This window comes from Dysidea avara, chromosome 6 (genome assembly GCF_963678975.1).
Source record: "Dysidea avara chromosome 6, odDysAvar1.4, whole genome shotgun sequence".
NCBI lineage: Eukaryota > Metazoa > Porifera > Demospongiae > Dictyoceratida > Dysideidae > Dysidea > Dysidea avara.
In genome coordinates this window covers 23,162,923-23,189,677 of record NC_089277.1, presented here as the reverse complement: position 1 = coordinate 23,189,677, position 26,755 = coordinate 23,162,923, and the positions used below count along the sequence as shown (strand labels likewise).

Here is a 26,755-nt window from a genome sequence, read left to right as displayed (position 1 = left end):
TTAACTATGATGTCTTTTATGTCCACCTTCTTCCATGTCCATTAGGATTTACATTACAGCATGGAATTTGTGACTGTGATCCTGATCTTACAAAATACATTGATAAGTGTATGATAAGTAGTCAAACAGTGAGACTATTTGCTGGAGTCTACATATTAGGTATTGTATCAGACAATTCCACTAACACATACATCATATCTGACAGTTGTCCCATTGAATATTGTCTACCAGTCACAACAAGAATTAATTTACATTATCCAGATTCACAATGTCAGCCTCACAGAACTGGTTTGCTTTGTTCACAATGTGTGGAAGGATATAGCTTAGTATTTGGATCTAACCAGTGTGAAAATTGCTCTAATGTACATTTATTGTTTATCCTGCTCATTTTATTGACTGGTCTGTTATTAATCCTCATGCTTTTTTGTCTTAATTTGACAGTGACTAGAGGAACCTTTAATGGTCTTATTTTATATGTTAATGTAATTCAGATCAACAGCTCTACCTTTCAATTGGAAAACAGATTGGTTATGTTTTTATATACTTATGTTTCCATTTTTAGTCTCAGTTCATCTTTTGAAATGTGCTTCTACAATGGAATGGATATATATATTAAAAAGTGGATACAACTTACATATCCAATTTATTTAATACTGATTGCTGCTACATTTATCTTGGGTAGTCGTTACTCTAGAAAACTTTATCGGTTAACACACAACAGAGCACTACCAGTACTAGCAACCTTGTTTATGCTTACTTACACTAGTATACTACAAACCATAGCTAGTACACCTTTGTACACTACCATCATCACTATACCAAGTCACAGTTCCAAGAATCTTTGGTTACTTGATCCAACTATTTCACTATTTGGATGGAAGTTTTTACTTTTGATTAGTGTATGCTTGTTGTTGTTTCTGTTCTTGTTGATGTTCAAAGTCATATTGTTGTTTACTAAACCACTTATGAGATTCAAAATTATTCATCGATTTAAGCCTCTAATAGATGCTTTTCAGGGGCCAATCAAAAGTCAGTATTACTATTGGATTGGAATACAACTATTGATCAGGAACCTCATGGTTTTGTTTTCTGTTTTCGGCAAAACAGTAAACACCCTTGCAGGTTGCATTACAATTATGTACATTACAATTATTCACGGTTATACTCGACCAAACAAGAATGCCATGATAAACATTCAGGAGCTGTTACTGCTTTCTAACATTTCCACATTATGTTTGTTGCTCATGTTCAATAGCAGTGAAACACTAAATGTAGTTGCAGTTAATGCTCTGATTGGTCTGTCATTCTTTCACTGTCTTCTTATTTTGTTGTACCATATATTGGTCTTTGTGAGTCCTTGTAGGAGGATGATGTGTACTGCCAAAATAATGTGGAGTTCTGCCATTGATAAATTGAGCTGCTGTAGAGGAGCACATGAAGAGGTGCATCAGCACATAGAAATTCCAGAAGTTGATTTCAACCTTGCTAACTTTCAAGAACCTTTGATAGGTGAAGATCAATGACTGAAATATGCCAATACGCATACATACACTACTAAATTTTATGCATTTTGCATTTAGTATGTCGCCTGGCCAGCAAAAACAGGATATATCTTTGCTTGTCACTTTTTCATGATTTATATCTTTCATAACATGGTTGTGCAGTTTCATGAGACTTTGTAATACAACTTACAAGTTTCAGAGCAGGCATTCTATTCCGATAATGAGAAGTGTGATTGGGTGTATATAGTTTGTGTCAATTTATACTGTAACAGTAGACATATTGTTAATTCTTTAATAATAGCAATGTGTAATTAAATTGAAGGATGCATGTAGACTATGTGCTGTCAGTCTGTCACGTAGTATATGATATCAGGGGGTGGGGGGGGGTCAAAGAGGGCTCTTGACCCCTTCAAAAATTTTTAGTATACCAAGATCGAGATACTCTAATAGAGCAGTCACTCTAATAAAGCAGTCACAGTATTAGAACAGTGTGTAGTGAGCTATTTAAGGATTTTTATGTACTTTATCAGCTATTAATGCGTGGGTGGTGAGGTGGGCAGCTATTGTCAGCTGGCTGTGACCTTTTTTTTTTTTTTTGGTCTTACCTTATCAAACCAGAAATAATGCAGTGCCTCAGTTCATTTTTGACCCCCTTTCTATAAGTCTGGATCCGCCCCTGGATATATATACATACTTCAGAAGTATGTACATCAAAATTATTGTAAAGTGTGTAGATCATATTAAGTGACTGCAGGGAGCATGCCATTACTTTACAGTGTAACAGTAGTAATCAGAAATCTGTAGCAGATAAAATTCTACATAACTGAGCATGCTTATATGACATGTATACATTATTGTTTATACAATTTTATCACCTATATTCAGGGCCAACCTTAGCATCCTTGAGATCCTAGACCAAAATGATATTTAGATGCCCCTCCTTAATTGGCAAAAAGCAAAATAATAAAATAATTATGCATGGATATTATAGCTATTTAGATGGTATCCATGAAAATTCTTAGAAGTGCTTACTGGTATTATGGCTGCATACAGTAGAAGGAGGTATGAATGCAATAATAGCACTGTTAATGCATCAATTCATAGTCAACCTAAATTTTTGAGTTAAGGCCCTTTAATTGGAGTTTGGAGGTCTCTTTTGGCCTGGGGCCTTAGGCAGGCTGTCTACTCAGCCTAATAGTTAGGGCATGTGCACCTCTGCCTATATTCACATCAGCTTTGGGAACTATATGAATTATAGCATAGTATACACATCATTTACATAATTATGTATGCATTGAAGATGTCTATGTTGCAACAATGCTGCTACTTTTTTACTTGATTTTTGTGTGGTGACATTTTTCTCAGCTACCTATTAGCTATACTATACTCAAACATATGCCAGTATATAAATCAGTGGGTGACCATCTGATTAGCTTGAAAGAATGTTAATTGTAAATGATCAAATTCAGAGAGTTAAATCTCATCAGCCATGTCACACTAAATTCTGACATGCAGACATGCAATTCTGACATGCAGATATTCTGACATGTAATATATACCACAAGTAGAAGGAAAAAGTCAGTTGAATTAATGATCAAAGACAACGAAGTGATAGTGAAACAAGGGAATAGCTAAAAAGTAGTGAAAAAAGAGAGGTTGTTGTCTTTACCAGCTGATATACTAATGAACATTTTAATCCTTATATTCAGTCTATATACAACCATAACTGAACGAGTAGAGATTTACTGAAGCACTGAATTTACTGAACCATGGATTCAAATAACTGAAGCAGATTCTGTGAGGTGTATACTCCCTCAGGAATGTTCAGGGTTGGATCCAGGATTTGGTAAAGGGAGGTATATGGATCATGGAGCAGGGGTCTGGGAGGCACAGCTCCCCAGTAGCTAAAGCTATGTCATATATTTCAAGACTGAAAATTAAATATAGAGTGGTTCATGCACACAAATAATCATAATTGCTTTCTAAGTGGATTAAGAGTTGTGGATAAGTGACAGTCATGAGTAGTTCTGCTACCTATAAGCCTAGAGAACGGCATACACAAGACCATGTGTATTTCATTTACAAAATAATATTCTTAGTAGGCTAAATGTTCCCATTCACAGGATAGTGTTGCAGATGGTAGTTTTCATACCCAGCAACTATGGAGGATTCTGAATAGTGTTTTGAGTGGTGACTGTTCTATTAAAGTATTTGACTGACTACTGGGGGGGTAGGGTACGTGACCCCCCTTGGATCTGACACTGATATTTTTCAGGATAGATCCTATCATCCTGTAAAGCTTGGGTGTTTTAGATCCTATCATCCAGTAAAGCTTGGGCAGTTTACAGCATAGTATTAACATATAACTATCATTTAATTCTTTATGGTTCTATTGACTGTTGTGTTAGAGTAACTGTTGGGCGACTGTTGTATTAGGGCAACTGTTGTTTTAGGATGACTGTTGTGTTAGGGTGATTGCTGTGTTAGACTGAATTCTCTATTAACGTTGACCAGTTCCTGTAAGCCTCAGAAACCCTCATGGAGCTGCCTCTGTCTTATGAGCTATACAAGTCCTTAATAACTACATGTACAATACCATTGTCACGATCACCTGTGCTATAATTATAATCATTAGAATGTCAGTTAAGAAACAAGGTGAATACATGTTGTTTAAATGAAAAGTAAGAGCTACTGTCATGCTTTACAGCAATGAAAACTGAACTAAATAACATGTGAGTTATGACAGTTGATGAAAACTTACAAGGTCGAGATACTACCCTAATTGAACAAACATCATCAGTTATAATAGCTTATTAAGCTATATTATCTATATCTATATCTATAGACAATATATAAGGAAGGAGATATAAGGGTGGAGACACATCTAAAGAAAAGCTATCAGGGGTAGGTTTCACACCTATTATAATAGTTTAATTACAGTAGTTAATTGTATGGATAAAGTGACAAATCACCCTAACAAATGGTTTCACAGTTGAATCTTACAGTTCTAGAAATTTTACTGACTGGTTTTCAACTTTAAGTTAGAGTTGGAAACCAGTCAAAATTTCTTCTAGAACCATATCTGCATGTATACCCATTACATTCTACTGTATAATAGAGCTAATTAAAAGGAATATTAGACTTATTCACGAACTCTTGTTAATAGTTTATGACAAATTGCTAAAATAATTATCAAATTTGACTTCAGTTGGTCTAATTTTCAAAAACTTCCTTGGAGGGCATGCCCCCAGACTCCCTAAAATGGCATTCCTTGCATGCTAATTTGCTACTTTGCTTCACATACTAAGGTATTCCTTTGCTATAATGCTCAGAGGCGGATCCAGGGGGGTTCAAATGGTTCCATGGAACCCCCATTTGGAAAAGCCTCTCTTACTCTAGATACTCTAATAGAGCAGTCAAAGTAGTCTTTTGAGGAGTAGTGTAGCAAGCTATGTATCTAGTTATAAATAAGGAAATATAGTTGGTGAGGACATCTATGGTGAGGGGCAGCTATTATCAGCAGGTGATGACCTTTTGTTATTTTTGGTTTTCAACTTACAGCTAGGCTGAAGTTGCAATTCCAAAGTGGAACCCCCTTTTTAAAAGTCTGGATCCGCCCCTGATACTATGTAGCTAAGCCACGGAATCATGATAGTCAGTACTAAAAACCAGTCACCTGGTCAAGGAGCTGCTGATGTTAATCTAAACTCAAAGTGAATATTGTTATAATATTATAAATAGAATCTGCACAATTCATATGAGTGTAAATTTTGCTGTGCAAAGTAACTGCAGCTGCTAAGATGCCTTGCTTACCACCATACATGTTGATGTATACAACATACAGTGACAACGATTTGAAACTCACACCATTACGTACATTGACACATGGTTAAGAGATTGTGTTTATTTTTGGCATACTAATGGCTCTTGAAGGTCAGAAAACTTGAAGTGAACTTCATGCCAGGATTATCCTCTTGATGTAAATTTTGTCTCCTGTGATTGCACTTCTTTCTAATGAATGTTGATACATTTGAAAATTAATCATGGCAAAAGGGTGATCATGCTTAGCCATTGCAGCAACCATTGCCTTACAACCATTGCTAAGGTGCAAATTGACTTAGCAATGGTTACCTACCAACTGTTGCTAAGCAACCATTACATTGCTATGCTATGGGATTCATCACCATGGCAACACCAATCATCATTTGGTTCCAACAGAATCACACCATTCTGTCAGACTAACAGTGTGATTTTAGCAAACTACTAGTTTGATTTATGGATTAATTGCACTCCTACTATTGGGACTAAATGCATGGTAAACCATTATGTGATTAATACTTTTAAAATAAATTCTCTAATGCCACCGCACTCTTATATATTTCTGTTGCTTGGTAACAGTTACTAGCACAGAAGATGGTCACTATGTGATCGGTAGGCAATCACACACATTTGAGTGCAATTAGGGAATAATTGTTCACATAGACTTTCGAAAGGCTTTTGACAGTGTGCCGCACAATCAACTATTGGTGAAACTCTGGAACATTGGGATCACTGGAACTCTTTGGAAGTGGTTTAAATCATACCTATGCAATAGGGTACAATGTGTTTCTATCAACAACTGTTTGTCTAATTGCTTACCCGTATTGTCAGGTGTACCACAGGGGAGTATACTTGGCCCCTTACTCTTTCTAATTTACATTAATGACCTTCCCTCTGCTATTCATTCATCCAATATGTTTGTCTTTGCTGATGATACAAAGTGCTTTATGAAAATAAAGTCCGAGTTGGACATCCATAGATTTCAAGAAGATTTGTCATCAGTTTCTCATTGGAGTAATAACAATAACCTTGCCTTCAGTGTTCCAAAATTTATATTTTTACGTTATCACAACATATTTAATTCATTTTATACCATCAATGGAAATACCATTCCTTGCTCTGATAGCTGTAAAGATCTTGGTATCTATTTCTCTGATAGTTTATCATGGAGATTACACTATCAAGACATTACTTCTAAAGCTTATAAATCTTTTGGATTACTTCGCCGCATATTTAAGGAAAGTTACTGTTTGGAGACTAGGAAGAATCTGTATGTTTCAATGATTAGATCTACTTTAATGTATTGTTCTTGCTTGTGGAAGCCATATTTACTATCTGATATTGAACTGTTAGAAAGAGTACAAAGGAGGGCAACCAACTATATTCTTAATGACTACACCAGTAACTACAAAGAAAGGCTTTTGAGACTGAAACTTCTTCCACTGATGTATATTTACGATTTAGCTGACATCATGTTTTTATAAAATCAGTAAAATTTCCATCTGAAAAGTTCAACATATTAAACTTTGTAGAATTTATCTCTGGACCCACAAGATCAGCAGGTTACAAACTTAGACACATGATAGCATCTAAAAACAGTGTAATGAATTCCTACTTCTACCGTATACCCAGATTGTGGAACAGCTTACCATTAATTGACCTATCCCAAACCCTCCTAACTATCAAATTCAAACTCAAGAATAATTTTTGGAATCATTTTGTTAACAATTTTGACAGTAATAACCTATGTACTTTTTATTTCCGTTGCCCCTGTTCCAAATGTTTAGTCACTAAGTCTAAGTCCTTGAAATTAGGTTAGGTAATCCTAAGGCTGCAGCACATGTTGCTGCAGACCTTCAGTGCTGGTCACTGTAAAGCATTAATACAATACAATAATACAATACAAACATTCCAGCTCCTACAAACTATTTTATTCTTTAACTTGTACTCTTTATAGCTTCCCCTTGTAATTATAGTTATATAGCTTATTGTAATTTGTAAGTAATTAATTATGGCTACCAGTGCAAGACGCTGGTAGACCTTCAGTTCTGTAATTTAATTGTTATAAGCTCTTAAATATTGTTTAATTTTGTTTATTGATCTGTACAGTTCTGTAAAGTATTAATAATAATAATAATAATAATAATAATAATTGTATGAGTAACAGTCAAAATTGCACAAGAAAAAAATTTTGGGCTGTTATGAGTACAATTATTTTGTAATTGCACTCAAATGTGTGTGATTAGTACATACCAAATTGCAATAGTAATAATTGTGCCACGTGCATAGAGTCAGTCATCTTTTCGAGATAATTATTTTCCAAGACATCTGGCGGAAAATCTGCACATATAAGGCGAGAAGATTTGATTTAGTTCTTAGGTTAACCAGTTGTTTATTCCTTATGCCTTAGTCATCATTGTTTAATTTGAATCTCAGAATTTCTATAGGGTCTACTGTAGGTGAGCACCTTGTGTATACAGGTCAACGTTGAAACCCGGTCACTACTGCTGACCCGGATGACCCACTGACCCGGATCTCGACCCGGGCGGTTTTTTTTTTGGGCACACTTTCGACTTAGAAAATTTTCACGCATTACTTTTTCCGGATAATGTTGCGCATGTAACACCGGATATTAACTGCGTGAGTTCATTGAGGAGTCCATAGACAGAGACTTGGTTCAGTGCCTCAATGTCGTGTTCTCCGCCAGGTTGACAGCAGAAAAGAAGGGCGAAATGGTTTTAGGGGAAAGGTGGTTTTTCACAGCCTGCCTCAACTGATTTGTCAATGGCGTCTCGCATTTTAAGGGCTACCCGGCAGTATTTGATTCAGCGAAACTGATTAACATGTGAGTATGAAGCAGCTTGTGTATTCACTAAATAAATGGACCGAAGATTAATGTACTATCTTGCCTCATTAATGATGCCGGGGGTTCACTGAACAGGAATCATTCAGTATGAATTCTGGCACTAGATAACTGAACCATAGGGTTTTTAGTATCTATAACTGAACAAGGGATAGTCACTACCTAACAGTATGGACCTGTAAAACCCTCTGTCACCGGGATCAAGATGTTTGATTAAGGCCAGGGAAACTTGATTAATTGTTTCTCGGCAACCCTGCCTGCATCTCTTTTTACCCCACCGCATCTAATTTCATTGTTGCTGTTATCAATCACGTGCATTTGATGCTAAGAAGGCTGGCTATCATTCTACAGCACAGCAAATGTTACTTGCACCTCAGATATGGTGGTAAAACATTAGTACTAGTTCTTAAAAGGCTTTAGCTAACCTTTATAGTAACAAACAGCTTGATTTGGAATATTTTCTTTAATAGTGAATAATGAAAAATGACCTCCCGCCTGCATGGAAATCCAAATTTTTGTGGATGTGAAACAAGTAATCAAGTTTGCCTGGCCTAATTGTAATATCATTTGAATATGGGCCTCGTTTGCTTGACTTAGTAGTGTGGAAGCATATTGTTTTGGTGGACGTCTTGATTGCTTACAAACTAACCTCTTGATTGCTTGGTTAAATTTTAATACTGTTTGCGGGTGGTTTTATAGGAGTTATTGGTGTAGTGACTGTACCTGAACAAGCAGTAGTATTTTTGACTTATTACTTGTTCAGAAAGAAATACAAAGGCATGACATGTGTTTGTTATTCTATTGCCATAAAAACTAACTTCAACTTCTTACAGACTAAACCTACTGTAGGGCAAGAAATTTTCGTGGTACTAAATTTTCTTGGATTGCTAAAATGTGGTAAAACCAGTAATTTTCGTGGTTTAGACATCGATCGCCATACAACTTGTATAGGAACTACTTAATATTTAATTTTCGTGGATAAGACGCCCACAAAATCCACAAAAATTTGTATCCCACGAAAATTTCTTGCCCTACAGTATCTCAATTATAGCAGGGGTTAATGTAGGGGGGCCCAACTCCAACCCCCCTCCCCCTGGGTTAGCTATTGCCTCCCTAGGTTTATACCTAAAGCCTTGAGAAATGAAAAGGTTTAGTTGAACCCAAATTTGTATAATTGAATGGTTAATATTCAATGGCATCACAGTAAATTTCACCAAAACTGAGTATATTTACATCCCTAATTTTCAAAATTTTCCTGGGGAGCATGCCCCCAGATCCCCCCTAGAATCTGAAGTGGCTTAAATTGCCCTTCCCAGCTTAAAAATCTGGGTTGAGTCCTGCATATGTAAATAGGAAGTAACGTTTCCCAGCGTTTGTCACTTAGCCCTACAAAGATGGCAGCTGATTTTATGTTATGTTATGTTGGTATTACATTATTATTACTTCATGTATGTAATGATATGGTAATCACTTTGTGTGATGATCTGTGATCACGTGTGTATTGAGTGTGGTGTTCTTAATTTGTAGGTGGATTCACTTCAACAACTTCAAGAATCACAAAGTGTTTTCACAAAACCAACATCTAAACAAGAGCGAGTCCATATAGCTGTATTCTCACAGTGATCACGTGCAGCTAAGATGACGTCAATGATTTTGAGACAGAAACAAAGATGGTATTTGTTCAGTAGTTTGGCTTTACTAGACTGTGAGTTAAGATGGCAACAATTGGTCTATTATGTGAATTTCTGTTTTCATCAAAAAATTCTAGTGCGGGTGGGCAGGTCACTACCCAGTGGCGGATCCAGATGGGTTTTGTCGAAACCCCCTTTTAAATTTAGCTTATAGTGGCATTCTCATTACATAAACATTGTTGTATTGACAATTTGTCATAGCAAACAACTATATACCAGTAGCATGCATGCAGTTGCACTTAACTAGCACCATTTATAGCTATTAAACCATCAGCAACACTTCACTTTTCATCTCCCACTGCATTAAAAACGATCCAGATACTTTAATAGAGCAGTCAAGTGACTACTCTAATAGAGCAATCAAAACTACAGCTTGTAGTCACCATATTAGTTAGCTATAGTATATAGTACATAGTAACTATTTACAGTTTAAAGTATTGAATTTATGAAAATAGCCTAAATCTGATCTCTGAGCTTCTAAAATCTCACAATTTTCTGGAGAATTGTCATCAGATGCCTTATTTAACTATGCCAATTTTCAGAAACCCCCTTTTAAAAATCCTAGATCCGCCACTGCTACCACTATCCATTATCACACTACATGTCACAACAGCTAGGCTATGCCTGATTTTGAAAAGGATTCTGGTGTATTTCCAATGTGTAGTCTCAACTGATGGCATTTCCATCGTCTGTTTGATACCTAGTTAGTTCAACTTCTTACTTGTAAAACTCTGCAAGCATTACAACTATAGAGGGCTCACTGCACAAATGTAAGCATTTTTTGACACTCTGTAGTGCATTGTGTACCTTTATACAAACATGGCCATTTGAAAAACTGACCTGTGCATGTTCATTTTTTTTTTAAATTCAGACAAAACAATGGGTAAATCTGCAATAACAGGTAATTTGTGGTAAAGCGAAAATTACCCACTAGTACAGCAAGTCATGTAGTGTGCAGGAATCATGTATGCATGTCTACAGAGGCACAGATGCAATTACACAAATTGTTGACCTTTTAAACGGGTGACTATAGGGGTTACTTTACAGGCTATCATAACAGCAAGAGTGAATAATAATAGATAAATAATTCTACGTATATGACTCAATCATGATGAAACTCCTCTGGATTGTAGGCACCCTGTTTTTGGAGGACATCTGTCTAGGTCCTATATATATCAACAGCTGTAGTACAGTGAAACCTCACTTAGCAACCACCTCATTACAGTGGGCCACAATCATGCAACCCAGATCTATTTCCTATAACATCTCATTGATTTATTGTTTGTTAATGTGGCCACCTCGTTAGTAGTAGGCCAGCAGCTACTTTCTTTAGGACCAAACTGATGACACTAATGTAAAATTCAAAGTGGCCAGTACTTGAGCAGGCATTAAGCCCAACATTAAACAGAAAGCCAAAATGACTAAAATTTTACTTTCGCACATACTAAACTTGATCAATAAAGGAAGCTTTCTTTATATCTACTTGTCATGATACATAGTTCATCATGAGTGACTGTTCTATTACAGTTCTCAAACTTTTATGCAAAACCTGCTTACTCAAGGTCCAATCTAGCTATCAAAGCTGCACTTATTATTTGGGAATTGTACATAACGCTTAATTCAGCATATGTGACCAGATTTTACAGAACCGAACCAAATCACACATCAGGCAAAATCAAACTAACACCACCAGTGGATAGCTACACTATCGTACTACAAGTTTTGACCCTCAGCACTACTCAAACTACACGAGGCTGGTTTTAATAGACGTCTTTTCTGGGTGGTGTGGAGTGCCCAAATGGCGGTTTCTGGCCTTGTGAAGGACCTGGCTTGGCAAGAATCAGTGGTTTACTGGTGGACAGCCTTATAATGTTGGCCAGACGTGTTCTCTGTAGATTTTGCTACATATCAGCCACTAAGGAGCCAGCACAGCCCTGTAATCTCGTGTCTGGACTCCAATCGTGGTCTGCCTCCATTTTGAGGCCTATCTTTTGCCCTCCCCGCCACCCCCCAGCCTCCACCCCTTTGTGAGCACTCGTGATACTACTTCGCTCGTCCAACTGCTCAGATTTTCTATCTTATTTGGCGGGAAACTGTACAAGCAGCTACAAGTACTGGAAGTGGCTTGAAAGGTAACATATTGATGCATCTTTTGTGTAAATTTCATACGCGTGCTTGCTATCCTTGGAGAGTTATGCTGGCTTCAATTCTTTAAAACCGTTTATCTCGAAACTTCTAATGTGCGATTTGGATCGTTTTTCCAAAATCCAGTCACATATATATTCCACTTGTAGTCATCTCTGACTTATGCCTAAACTGCGTGTTTCATTTCTACCCAGTAGTAGTGTAATAACCATTATGATAGTGTAAATCACAGTGCTAAAGGCCACCTCATCAATAGGGTCACTAATTTAGTACATCTTATATAAACGACCAAACAAATTCCTGATCTTAAAGGGATTCACTATAGACAAATATTTTTGTCTCTGTGCTGTTTCCTGTACAGGAGCAGTAATAATATGAATCAAGCACACTTGGAACTTTTAATGACTTAGTGCATGTATGCCTTAACAAGTTGAACCTCTATGTAATGGACAATTTGAGACCAACTTTACTGATAGCTACAAGGAGGCTGTCTTTTAAATTGCATTCTATAGGAACAACAGAAATGTTCCATTGTAAGGTTAAATTTGTAGTGGAGAGTGCAGGTTTTACAGTACTTATGTGATATTCCATTTAGCACTTCTTCAGATGCATAATATAATGCAAATGATGGTTGTAAATGGTTCAGTACTGCTGATCCAGTTGACCCACCAACCCAAATAGAAATTTGAGGTGGGCATCAAGAGCTATAATTATAGTCTTTTTGGTACAATGTCCACACTTCCAAGCTTTGTTAGTTCGTTCTACATTCATAGTATAGGATATTACCTACACAGTTGTCTGCAAGGGAAATAAATGAGTAGCTACAAATACCTAACAATATTTTAACACTCATAGTCAATGATTGGTGAGTGGGTGTGGCTCCATGAAAGTCTAACCCAGCTAGGCAGCTGCAACAATCCACAATTCCCATAAGTGGTCATTGCACCCTTGCTTGATGTCATACAGACTAGTTGCCTACAATTCCCATAAGTGTGCAGCATGCAATGTGGGTGTAGTACCACACACATATCACTAAAGACCCCAAACCACATTCTTTAGTGTGGGTGTGGTTCCACATTACAGTAAGTTTCTTGACAAGGTGACCTCCAAGGAAAATACCAATAGATACCACTAGTAGCTCTTCAAGTTCAAACATGCCTATAATGAAAAAGTGTACTTTGAAATTTACTGAAATTTCAAATGCCAAAATTAATGCTCGTAGACTATGATATCTGAGAACTGATACCAATTGTGCATAGCTGTGTTAGAGTAGACCTCATAACTTTCTTTTCTATCTCCCACATTGTTTTTGGGTACAATTAGTTGGACAACAAGAGATATATACGGAGACACCACAAAGCATCCACTATAGCTGACACAACAATGCACTATAATTAATAGCATGGAATGTGAATAACTTCCTTTATAGCCATCAAACACACAAAAGGACAAGACATTGTCAAAAAAAAAGTACAATCAGGTAAGTAACTAAAATACTGCTTATACAATTGCAAGTTCATTAAACAAGTTTACCACCTTAGTTAAACACTTGTAGCAAATAACTTGCTCTACACTTACTACATAGCCTTTAGGTGTGGATTTTTATATTCAGTCCCAGTACTAGCTATATCTTACTGAGTAAAACTTACTCAATTACACACTACTCATTCACCACTGGATAATGCAGGGATTGGAAACTCTGTATCAACCTTCTAAATTATGATTTTGTGATAGACTAGCATTAGATACAGACTACAAGGTGGAACTGAGCTAGCATAGTGTGCAATGAGGTGGGCATACGTACAACACAGCAAAAGTACAATTGGCTGCACTGGAGTAATAAGACTAAACCAACTTCTCAAACAGGGCAATATAATAAAAATTATATACAATAGACCAACAAATATTTGTGCTTTCCAATACATCACAACATACCAGTGTCATTATAGTATACATAAAAAGTACTTTAATCATGTCTTATGCTATATCTTTACACTTGAGTGTTTAGTCAAGTAAAGCCAAACTATTGTCTTTGTTGAAGTTTGTTCCTGTCTCAAAGTCATCTTAGCTGCACATGATCACTGTGAGAATACAGCTATATGGACTCGCTCTTGTTTAGATGTTGGTTTTGTGAAAACACTTTGTGATCTTGAAGTTGTTGAAGTGAATCCACCTACAAATTAAGAACACCACACTCAATACACATGTGATCACAGATCATCACACAAAGTGATTACCACATCATTACATACATGAAGTAATAATAATGTAATACCTATAACATAACAAAATCAGCTGCCATCTCTGTAGGGCTCAGCAAATGCTGGGAAACGTTACTTCCTATTGTAACAGCGCTACATATGATTGAAACAGGTAACAGTATGTAAGAAGTTGAAGTTAGTTTTTACGACAATAGAATAACAAACACATAATATCATGCCTTTGTATTTCTTTCTGAACAAGTAATAAGTCAAAAATACTACTGCTTGTTCAGGTACAGTCACTACACCAATAACTCCTATAAAACCACCCGCAAACAGTATTAAAATTTAACCAAGCAATCAAGAGGTTAGTTTGTAAGCAATCAAGACGTCCACCAAAACAATATGCTTCCACACTACTAAGTCAAACAAACGAGGCCCATATTCAAATGATATTACAATTAGGCCAGGCAAACTTGATTACTTGTTTCACATCCACAAAAATTTGGATTTCCATGCAGGCGGGAGGTCATTTTTCATTATTCACTATTAAAGAAAATATTCCAAATCAAGCTGTTTGTTACTATAAAGGTTAGCTAAAGCCTTTTAAGAACTAGTACTAATGTTTTACCACCATATCTGAGGTGCAAGTAACATTTGCTGTGCTGTAGAATGATAGCCAGCCTTCTTAGCATCAAATGCACGTGATTGATAACAGCAACAATGAAATTAGATGCGGTGGGGTAAAAAGAGATGCAGGCAGGGTTGCCGAGAAACAATTAATCAAGTTTCCCTGGCCTTAATCAAACATCTTGATCCCGGTGACAGAGGGTTTTACAGGTCCATACTGTTAGGTAGTGACTATCCCTTGTTCAGTTATAGATACTAAAAACCCTATGGTTCAGTTATCTAGTGCCAGAATTCATACTGAATGATTCCTGTTCAGTGAACCCCCGGCATCATTAATGAGGCAAGATAGTACATTAATCTTCGGTCCATTTATTTAGTGAATACACAAGCTGCTTCATACTCACATGTTAATCAGTTTCGCTGAATCAAATACTGCCGGGTAGCCCTTAAAATGCGAGACGCCATTGACAAATCAGTTGAGGCAGGCTGTGAAAAACCACCTTTCCCCTAAAACCATTTCGCCCTTCTTTTCTGCTGTCAACCTGGCGGAGAACACGACATTGAGGCACTGAACCAAGTCTCTGTCTATGGACTCCTCAATGAACTCACGCAGTTAATATCCGGTGTTACATGCGCAACATTATCCGGAAAAAGTAATGCGTGAAAATTTTCTAAGTCGAAAGTGTGCCCAAAAAAAAATTCGCCCGGATGTGACCCGGATTAATTAAAGCCGAGGCGTGCGATAAGAGCTATGTTTCGGCTAGTCTCGAGCTAGACTACGTTTTGAGAGTTCGATTCGTGTTGAGTAATTATTGCAACTTCAGCCTAGCTGTAGGTTGAAGACCAAAAAAAAAAAAAAGAAAAGAAAAGAAAAAAAAGGTCATCACCTACTGACAATAGCCATAGATACCCTCAGTTTCGTGCTACATACTGCACTTACTAATAAATGGGCGTAGCTGAACGTATGTTGGTAACGCGATAAGTGGGCGTGGCTCACGAAGAGCTACGCGATAGCGTTTATAAGTTTCCATGTCGTCAAACAAACAATTTCGTTTCTCACGTGATCCAATCCGGGTCAGACCCGGATAATTTGTAAACCGGGTCGGACCCGGATGACCCGGAGAAAATGTGACCTGGTTGACCCGGATGACCCGACCCGGTTTCAACGCTGATAAGGGTTTGTGCCATTTTTTGCAAATCCTGTAGGGAGTGTATGGTGATAAACCTGTGTATATATAAATGAGCTTCTTGGCATTATTACACCAAACATTGAATATACAAATACCAATAAGTATAATATTTTGACTGCATCTCACATATTAATTTTTATTAAAAGTTAGAATAGCAGTGCACCTACAAGTACCCTGTACAAAACTATAACTCTGAATGAGCAAATATACAACTCATATTAATTTGCAATGCACATAGCTACATACATTACACACATTGTCAATAGTGTATAATTAACCAATTAATCTTCTCCTATTAAAGGCTCTCGAAAATCAGAAAACTTGAAGTGAACTTCAGGGATGTCCATGCCAGGATTGTCCTCTTGATGTACACTTTGCCTCCTGGAATTGCACTTATTTCTGATACAATTCCATATTGTTTTAGTAGTTTGTGTCAATGCTTTGCTGCAGGGGCTTACAAATGTGAACACGTGATAAACAAAAATTAACAAAAACTGAATAAAAGACAAACCGACCAGTACATTTACTGTAATTACATTAAGTGCTTCACTTTTATTGAATATGAGCAGTAAACACAAAGTGGCATAATTGAAGAGATAAAACAATTCTTGAATATTTGTTAAGTTGCTCTTGTTTGGTTGGATGTAACCATGAATAATAGCCACAGCAATAATTATAATGCAACTTGTTAAAACGTTTACAGTTTTGCCGAAAATAGAAAGTAACACCATCACATTTCTGATCAATAGGTGTATTCCGATGCAATAATAATATTGACATTTCAGTGGTCCTTGAAAAGCATCTATTAATGGCATAAATTGATGAATAATTTTGAATCTCATCAGTGGTTTAGTAAACAACAATATGGCATTGAACATTAGCAAGAACAGAAACAACAACAAGCATACACTAACCAAAAGTGAAAACTTCCATCCAAGTAGTGGAATAGTTGGATCAAGTAACCAAAGATTCTTGGAACTGTGACTTGGTATAGTGATGATGGTAGCATACAAAGGTGCACTAGATATGGCTTGTAGTATACTAGTGTAAGTAAGCATAAACAAGGTTGCTAGTACTGGTAGTGCTCTGTTGTATGTTAACCGATAAAGTTTGCTAGAGTATCGACTACGTACCTATGATAAATGAAACAGCAATCAGTATCAAATACAAGGGGAATGCAAATTGTATCCACTTTTTAGCATACATGTCCATTTGTTCATAAAGACACATTTCAAAGGATGCTCCAAGATTAGTAATGGAAATGTAGTAATATAAAAATGTTATCAGCCTATCATGCAAGTGAAAATAAGAGGAATTTATCCAAACAATGTTAACATAAAATATATGACCATTAATTGTTCCTCTAGTCACTGTTAAGTTGAGAACAAAGAGTAATGTGACTAAGAACAGACTAGTAAACAAAATATACAAAATGAACAACAAGTGTTTATTATTGCACATTTTACACTGGTTTGATCCAAGTACTACACTGTATCCATCTGTACACTGCGAACAAAGCAAACCAGTTCTGTGAGGCTGACATTGAGCATCTGGATGATGTAAAGATATCCTTGTCTTACCTTGTATGCAATAGTCAATAGGACAGTCAGTTGATATGATGTATGTATCAGTTGAATTGACTGATACAGTACCCAATATGTAAACTCCAGCAAATTGTCTTACTGTTTGACTACTTATCATACACTCATCAATGTATTTTCTAAGATCGGGATCACAGTCACAAATTCCATGTTGTAGTGTAAATCCTAATGGACATGGAAGAAGGTGGACATAAAAGACATCATAAGATGTGTACAAGTTGGGCTGCGCTGTGAGGAATAGTTCACAGCCCACAGCTCCCGGTTGTCTAAAAGCTATAGTGAAATACACAGTGCTGCATTTGTCTTTATGAAATACATGTTTCATACTGTTGTAATCAGCAAGTTTACAGGCAGATTTAGGCAGGTCATCATTATAAGTTTCAATGTATAAGATACCAGTATTCTCATCATTGTATGGCAGACATAAATCCACAGTCAAATTTTCACCAGGATATACAGGACCTAACTGATCAACACTACAATTGTAACGAGATGATGCTGGACAGTAACAAACTGTGGTGTGATCACCCAACTTAATGCGTGATGCACCCTTAAAGTTTATCACATTACTATTCAAAATTAATGGATTGATGTTTCTAGATGCTGTACCAGGAGCCCATCTGCAGTGCACTGTTTGTTTCAGTATTTCATTTACTATTGATGATTCATTATTTAGCAATAGTATTTGAATTTTGAAGTCTTCATGTTTGTTACTGGGTAGAGAATAGTATTGAAAAATGCAGTAGGGGTAAGGACTATTGTGCTGTGTGATAATATTTATCATTTCATTGTGTACTTCATTGGATGAGAGTATCAAGTTAGCATGTTCCAACAATGCTAAATAACACATTTGCAATTGACAATCAAGGAATATCAACTGATCACAAACATTGCCAATAAACACAGTGATATTTGAGAAACTTAACAATGATGACGATGATTGAATAATCTCAACAGCAACATTGCCAGTAAATTTAGCAATACCATTAAAGTGCATTTTTCCATTTGTTATTGATATTAAGCGATAGTGGTAATAAAATCTTCCATTACTATCAGCAACAAAATATCCTGTAATCGTAATTATCAGAGGTGACTGAGGAGCCAATACTGGAGTACTTGATAGCATTTTCAACAGAGGTAACCTATTCGCATGAAACCATATGTTATGAAATATAATATTTGTCAGGTTTAATGATGAATTGTGTGATGATACATGTAACAAACATCGTAAGATGGAGCTATCAAATCTGTATGAATTGAAATGGCTATTTCTAATTAAATGAGTATTACCGATAAAGTCTATGTCAGCTAGTGTAGCATCAAGTCTTGATAGTTCGTATTTACTTTGAACAATATGAGCAACATTACAATGAATGTCAATTATATATGCTACTCTGTTCCAAATGAAAGTGCAGTTGCAAACTTTAATGCTGTTATGTGACAGTGAAGAAATGTTGCATTTAATAATATTGCTGGTCAACTTATGAAAGTATGAATTAGTGATGGTTATGTGTACAGGATATTGATGTATAATTATATCAATCAAGTCTTGTCCACTAGCTGAGGATATACTGTATTCATCAAAAGTTTCCTTCAATGCAATATTAGTTATGTACAGAAAAACAACTTCAACACTTCCCCCAACACTTTCTCCATACATCCAGTGAACAGCATAGCTACATGTAAAAAGAATAAAACTATAAAGTTCCTCTCTTCCCATCATAATAGTGACATCTGTAAGTGAACTGTTTCCCATCACATTTAACCCGGATATAGCATAGCCCACTGGATTTTCAATAACCAAACTGATAGCTTCCACATTAGAGCAATAGTGTATATATACACTAGCCCAATAAAGCCTTACAGCACCACTAACATAAAGAGGTCCACTAAACTTGGGCATTAAGCTACCACATCCTTGAAACTTCAGATTCTTTATCAGAAGGTTAGTCACATTGTAGAAATAGATGAGATGTTCTGGCAAACATCTAATGATACCTACAGGTGAGGTAGTGTCACTGGTATTACAAATGAGGGAAAAGTTTGTGACATTCTGAACTATCAAGTCACCTTGAACATGGTTGTACTCTCCTTCACCAAACAGAAGTGTTGTATTAGACATGAAATACATGTGATGATGGTCAATAATGTGTTGTAGTGTGGGACAAGATAGTTGTACACACAGCTTATTATCAGGTTGAACATGGTAAACATGATGAGTAGCAAGTGTGAGTGATAGTACTCCAGTGAGCACGGTATAGAACATGATGGCTGCATTGTGTACAATCATGAACACATTCAAATTACCACTATAATTATGAACATGCAGTATACAAATACCTAAATTGCAAATATAGACATAATTATATAGAATAATATGTAGTTATCAGCTGCTGTGTGTGATTGTACAAATAGTACCTTGCATGGCTTTTCTGATCATGGTTATCAAACAACTTTCAGAGAGAGTAAACTGATGGATAATCTGTGTATGCATGGCTTTTTATTATAACTGATAATGAAACTGATTCAGAAATTTTAGTTTGTATTGGATAATGTGTGTAGCTATATAAGTACAAGAGATAATTGCACTCAATTTTACATATATATTTATACACCTCACTTATGTAACTATATGTATGCATAAGACATCAGCAATGTGGGCTGTTTTCTTGATTCATGTCTATTAACTTGGGGGTGTGGTGACATGTTCTCTCAGTTACATTATGAGCTACTACGCTTAAAGTCATGACATAATATATTTTTCTTCTGTAACTGCATCTCCAGTTATGAATCTCCATCAAGTTAACAATTTCTCTATATATGCTAACTGTATATAGGTACTTGACTTTATGGCTTATCATCACCAAGAGTAGGTACAGCAGGGGTGGATCTAGGATTTTTTGAAAGGGGGCTAAGCTGGATGGGGACATAGGTATAGCTAGCCAGACATTAGAAGATACCAAGCCTTCTCACAAGGCCCTAGTGGTAAGATTCATGTATTATCCACGTTCAAATTAGCTATTTGGAATAATGACTAACTACATTAGTGTGCCAGCCTAGGGGGTCTGGGACATTCCCCCAAGAAAATTAGGCCCTCTGAAGGTGAATCTGAGAGTGTTTTTAGCAGTTTTTCAGTGGAAAATAATGGAATTTCAGTTTATCAAAACACTTTTACTTTTCCATTAAATCAAGACTGATTGCAGGAGTAGTTATCAACTTATCATGCATACATGTTAATCTTTTCATTTGTAGCTACCAAGTATTTAAATATAGCTAGTATATACCATAATGCATCAGCTCCTCTTCAACAGCCCCAACTGTCTTTCTTACCACAGCATAATTCATACACAAATACTGACTGTATTTATTCCGTCCATATTTTGGTGTTGGAACTAATAGTCTAAAAATTCTACCTTGGCTCAAACAAAAACAGACCACAGCCCCCAATAGTGAATAACATTAGAGTCATTTATATATTTGAGGTTCGTTTTGTCTCATTATAGGAAGTTTTTAAAAATAGTTGTTCCAATACTGAATAAATACGGGGTTAGAATATGTAGTATTGGAACACTATTTTTGCTGTGTTACTGATAAAAATGATGTTGGAGGTTGGGGGTGGGTTGTTGCACAAGTCATGAAATTGGAATAATTGTGGAAAATGCTTACCCCAGCCTCAACATCAACAGATTCAAGGCAGACTCTCTTTATGGAACACTAGAATATCACCTTCTAATATAAAGACCATCTGGGATTCATCAACATTGGGTGACTATGAGTCAACTACACAAGTCAGTCCCCCACGCAAATACCCCCATGATCAAACAAAACCAGTTAACAAGGGAAGCCTTTGTGGGATAATGTGTGGAAGGAACATATATAGTTAAACAGAGGCAGAAGCATGTATAGCTAAGTGGTAGTGATGTTGAATGTAACAATTATTAGTATGCATGCTCCTTAGCCTAGTAACACTTTGTTAGTCTTAGCACCAATAAAGTGTACAGAAAATAGAATGCAGTGAAGGGTAATAGTAGCTATTAGCTAGTCCACTGGAAATTCTTAGCAAATTGCAACTATATTTGCATTTATGGGGTTTCTGAATTTACTGTTGTGATAGTCAACTTATTTCTAGATCTGCCGGGTTACAAAGACTGATCTATAGCTAGCTACAAATACCAGCACCATAACCCGCAGTAAGGGGTCATATCAGAAGGTAACTGATACCAATTTTACATTCATAGACAAAAGTGCTATAGCTGCCTTATAAACTTGCAAAAGACAGTATATTATAGCTACTAAAGCTAATAACTCTAACCATTTAAACCAACTAACACTTTTTGAATCACATAATAAATTCGTTTTAAATATAAAACCACACTAATCACCTCTGATAGCCATAGTGGAAAACACTGCTAATTACCTGAATAAAACAAAACCCACAATTAAACCTTTTGTAACTAAAGATGCAACCCACAATCGAAACCTTTTCTTGAAGAACTCTTGATGAAAAGGAAGCTAAACTCTCCTGGAACAGAGTTGAACAATAGGTGTAGTTACATAGACATTACTTGTGTTGGTAGTGATGCATAATTCCTGAAATAAGTCTGTTTTTGATACACATAGAAGATTTAGGGTTTTATTGGCCAAGTACTATCTTAGAAAGGAAAGGGGGAGGGGGGGAGGCTACAGCCCCCTTAGCCCCCCCCCTAAATCCGCCCCTGGTACAGGGTAGCCTGTTAATTATTATCATCTTGGTTTTATGGAATATACAATCCAACTGACTTATTTCCTTCCACTTGCACGATTAAATCACATCAATATATGTGACCCAGTCTGACAAAACCGGGCTTAGCTATCGCGTATTTAAAAGTATCAAGAAATGCCAGTTTTAAGTATTTAGTGTGTTGTAGCTCGCCAATGGTTGAAGCTATGTGTACCAAATTTTCACACGTTTTACACCAATTCCTTACCTTCCAGAGCATCCACTGTGCAAGTAGCCAACAACTAAGTTTCCTGCCTTTTTAGATAGTTTTTAAACCAAGGTTGACTGTATCAGGCGAGTTGCAAATTGGGTGGGAGGCGGGCATGATGGTGTTCAAAAATTGAAAAGGAAGGCCAAGGGATGAATTAGGCCAAGTTTTGAGCCATTGAGGTCTCAAAACTGGCTAAAATGAAAGGAAATTCACAGCAGAGGTGCTTATTCAACACCACAGAGCTGTACAGCCACATACAGTCATTCCCAGGTTGACCAGAGCTCCATTAAGGCCCCACACCACACATACGGATCACCACTGGGCTCGGGAAAAGCAGCCAGCAAAACCAGACCACTCAAGTCTAGCTGATTTTAAATGTGGAATTAGATTGTTTATTCATGTAACTGTGTGTCCTGGGTGAAAAATCGAATCTGACATGGGCAATAAGACCAGTTTTCTCGGACTGGGTCACATATCCAATGCACTGAAACATCTATACACATACACTACATATCTATTCATGGCCTTGCTGTATGGTAACAAATTGCTGCTCAATCTGTTCTGAGCCTTAATTGTTTCTGTATAATGAGTCTGGTGATGAGGGAAATAGTGGTCTGTGACCTAGAAATTTGGTTTGGCCATGCAGAATAATAGCAAAAGGTTTTGCTGTACAAGTTGATTTTTAATACTTTGACTGATTGTGTGATGCAAGTTTGGCTGCATGATTATACAACTGTAATATGTTCACCATCTATAGAGCAGTCAAGAAGGTTTTGTTAACTATCCTACCAGGAACCTGCATTGAAAACCTGTGAATTAATAGACTGTATAGCTGAGATTAGGTATATAGACTAGCTAAGTCATCAACACTGAAAGTTAGCTACTCCTTTGAAACCATGAACACTTTTAGAAGATTCAACTATTAAATGTTAAACACTGATGAGGAGATTCACAATGTATTTGACAGTGTCTAGTATACACTTTGGACACTGCTTCCAAATAAGTCATAATGGGGAATGTATATGAAGCAGTATCCTTGTCAAGCTAAAGTAGGTCCAAGAGGAGTCTCCATGCTAGGTCCAGTGTCAATGACTTAGCTAGTCCACTGTATACCTATAATCTATGCTAGCTACAATAGTCGATCAGTTCGCAGGGTCAATTCACAGGCTCCTATTCCCACTTTCTGTTCCCCTCTTGTAGGCACCAGCCTATTATGCTGGCATAATTTTGAGCATAATAGGTGCCTGAAAGCATCAAGCATAATGCTAGCATAATAGGAAGAATAATTATGTCACACTGTAAGCAAAAATGCATGCCACTGAAAAAGGTGGACAGAAAAGTTGATGCTGCAGTGGAGGATAGCTTTTTGGCACAACTATTATTAATGTTTAAAATTCAGCCAAATTTTTAATGCACGAGTGTTAGCTTTTACATTAAACCAGTTGTTTATAAGCCAAACTTTATCATTATACATTAGAAAGTAACAAAACATGGGAACTGCAGAAAAATTTGAGCACAATTATGAGCACAATAGGCAAAAATTTTGAGCACTGCAGCATAGCATAATAAGCTAAATTAAAAGCAGGTGCCTACCCTCTTATTTCCATTTCCTAGACTGACTTGCACTACCTCAGTACAGTAAAGAAATTATGGAGGGGCTTAGCCCCTCTACTATAATCACCTGAAACCATGAAAAGAGGCACTTTACTGGAAATCCTCTTTTATTGTGTTGATTATATTAGCTGGATTCTATATGCATCAAGACCGATATACCCTAATAGAGCAATCACATTAATACAGCAGTCAACAAATTTAATATTAATGGTGACTTCTGACATCACTCTCAGATTTACTTTTGAGAGTATGGTTACGTACTTTTGAGAGTCTGATTCGTGGAGGGAAAGTGGCATGCCCTACACTTCACATAATTATGTGCTATCAATCCCTGCAGTATACGTAGCTACACCCCAGCCCACCCTAAATGAAAGTGTCTCCTTTGCCCCTGATTATCTATACTTTTATGTTACAATTTTTCTTGATTTGTGCCTATTGAACTAGGGTGTGTGGTGACAGTTACCTACAAACTATCATGCTCAATGCCATTCCAGCATATAAATTAATGTTTGGATATCTTATTAGCTGGATAACTGTGGTCAAGTAGTCAAATTCTTGCTCTATATTTTGACATTGATTAGCCAATATTGTGCAGTACTGCCCTGTGCTGGTACTGCTGGACCTGTATTGCTGGTCACTACTCCTGGTGTTATAGCTACTGATGGTGTTACTACGTACACAGTAAAAATGAAACAGCTCAGGTTTGCTACAACAGCACCCTGAAATGTCCAGTTTTAGCACATGTGCTGTTCCATTAATTTTGTGCTACAGTAATTTAGCACATAGGTGTGTCATTTTTAGCACATCACGGTGTGTTAATGAAAGTGTGCTAAAACAACACAGCAGTTCTCTAAAACAGCACATTGGTATGCTAATTTAATATGTTAGATTTTAGCACATGTGTGCAAGTATACGGTGTGCTGTCTTTAGCACATGTACTGTTTTAAGTGTGCTATTTCACTACATATTTTGTGCTTATTGAACACATTTGCTAGATAAGTATGTGCATAGTGTGCTAAAACTGGGGATGTGTTATAATACGTATAGTAGCACACTTGTCTTTTACTGTGTACTGCACGTACACTGTTTCCCATTGCCTGCTTGAATTAGCTATCTCAAGCAAGATAGTAGTATAGTCTAGCTAATTATTTTTCAGTGGAACTAGGCACATTTTCACTACTTTTTTTTATTTATGTGATCCCTAATCAAATTACAATTCTTTGTACCTGTTGAAATTGGTTTTACTTTTTTGTAACTTAATTACGATTAGTGAACCCATGCATACAGCTTAAAATGAAAGAATGGCACCAGACATACCATATATTAACTTTGCAGCTGAAAGCGTGCACCAACTATCAATTTAAGGAAAGTGTAGTGGCTATTACTCTTTGTTTTCAGATACATACATCTGTTATGATCTGTACCTTGTAAAATATATAATAACAAGTCTTGCAAACAGACGATGAGCTTCTGGATTCTAGCATTATTTTGTCTTGTAAAAATTTAATAACAACACCAGTTTCCACCTAATTAATCAGGTGGCCACTGATCAGACTTGTCTAATTAAAAACAGGTTGCACTTACTTCACACTGGCAAGACCGAAAAATTGTAGGATACCCAGCAAGTAACTATAATAATATTATTATGATACTGGTTGGTTATTCATCCAAACTACTTTACTCTAGCAATTTTCCAACTCTAATAATGATGAACACAAATTATTATAAGCACGAATACCATACAGTCATAGTCATACATATTCACACTAAAACGAAATCACAATAAGAGTACAGTGTAGTACACTAACTAACCAAGAGATCACAGCATGAATACAGTGTAGTTCACAGTATAATAAAAAATCACATTATTTATTATGTAATTGAGTAAATTGTAGTTCACACAAACAAGGGACTACATACAAGTACCTCCGGGTCATTTGAACCATTTTCCACAATTAATATGAAGATGCTCTGTTGTGTTCCTTTCTCTGCCTCATCGACAGCTATTCTGCACAGGTCAAAACATCTCTCACAATCTTTACACACCACACACTAATCTTCAACACCAGCCGCAGTTGCCTGCAAATTATTCACCACTTCATCCCTCCATTGCTTCTTGGTATCACGAAATGGCCTTTTCTTAAATAACTCTCCATACAAGTGCATGAACGTACTTCATAATATGACAAGGAATGACAAACAAAAGTATGAAATTCACACTAATAATTGAGGGACTAAAAATGTGACTGGGCCTGTGAGAACAGGGCATGTGCCATGTGGGCATAAGCTACGCCTCAACATGTTACAGGTTTTATCTCAGTACTGGATCGGGAACAGAATATTTGCATTCTGTAACTGTGCCAATTGGTTTTAGTTTTATTCATGAAAAATAACTTAAATACGTGCATGGGGTGCTGAGGGATTGCTATGTGGGAAAGTTTTTAAAAGCATCATTTTGACGTTTTGGAAGTTTATGGGTAGTTAAAGAGGACTATACGTGAAACAGTGACTTGCACTAATATTTCATAA

The 26,755-nt window shown here is 36.6% G+C and overlaps 1 long non-coding RNA gene across 1 annotated transcript; it reads right to left on the bottom strand.

Annotated features, from left to right (window-relative positions):
- Positions 1 to 13,875: 13,875 nt before the first annotated feature.
- On the bottom strand, positions 13,876 to 15,544 carry LOC136258585 (uncharacterized). Its single transcript, XR_010702861.1, has 2 exons — positions 15,256 to 15,544; positions 13,876 to 14,193 (listed from the first exon to the last, which is right to left on the bottom strand). It is a non-coding gene; the product is annotated as an uncharacterized lncRNA (long non-coding RNA).
- Positions 15,545 to 26,755: the final 11,211 nt, after the last annotated feature.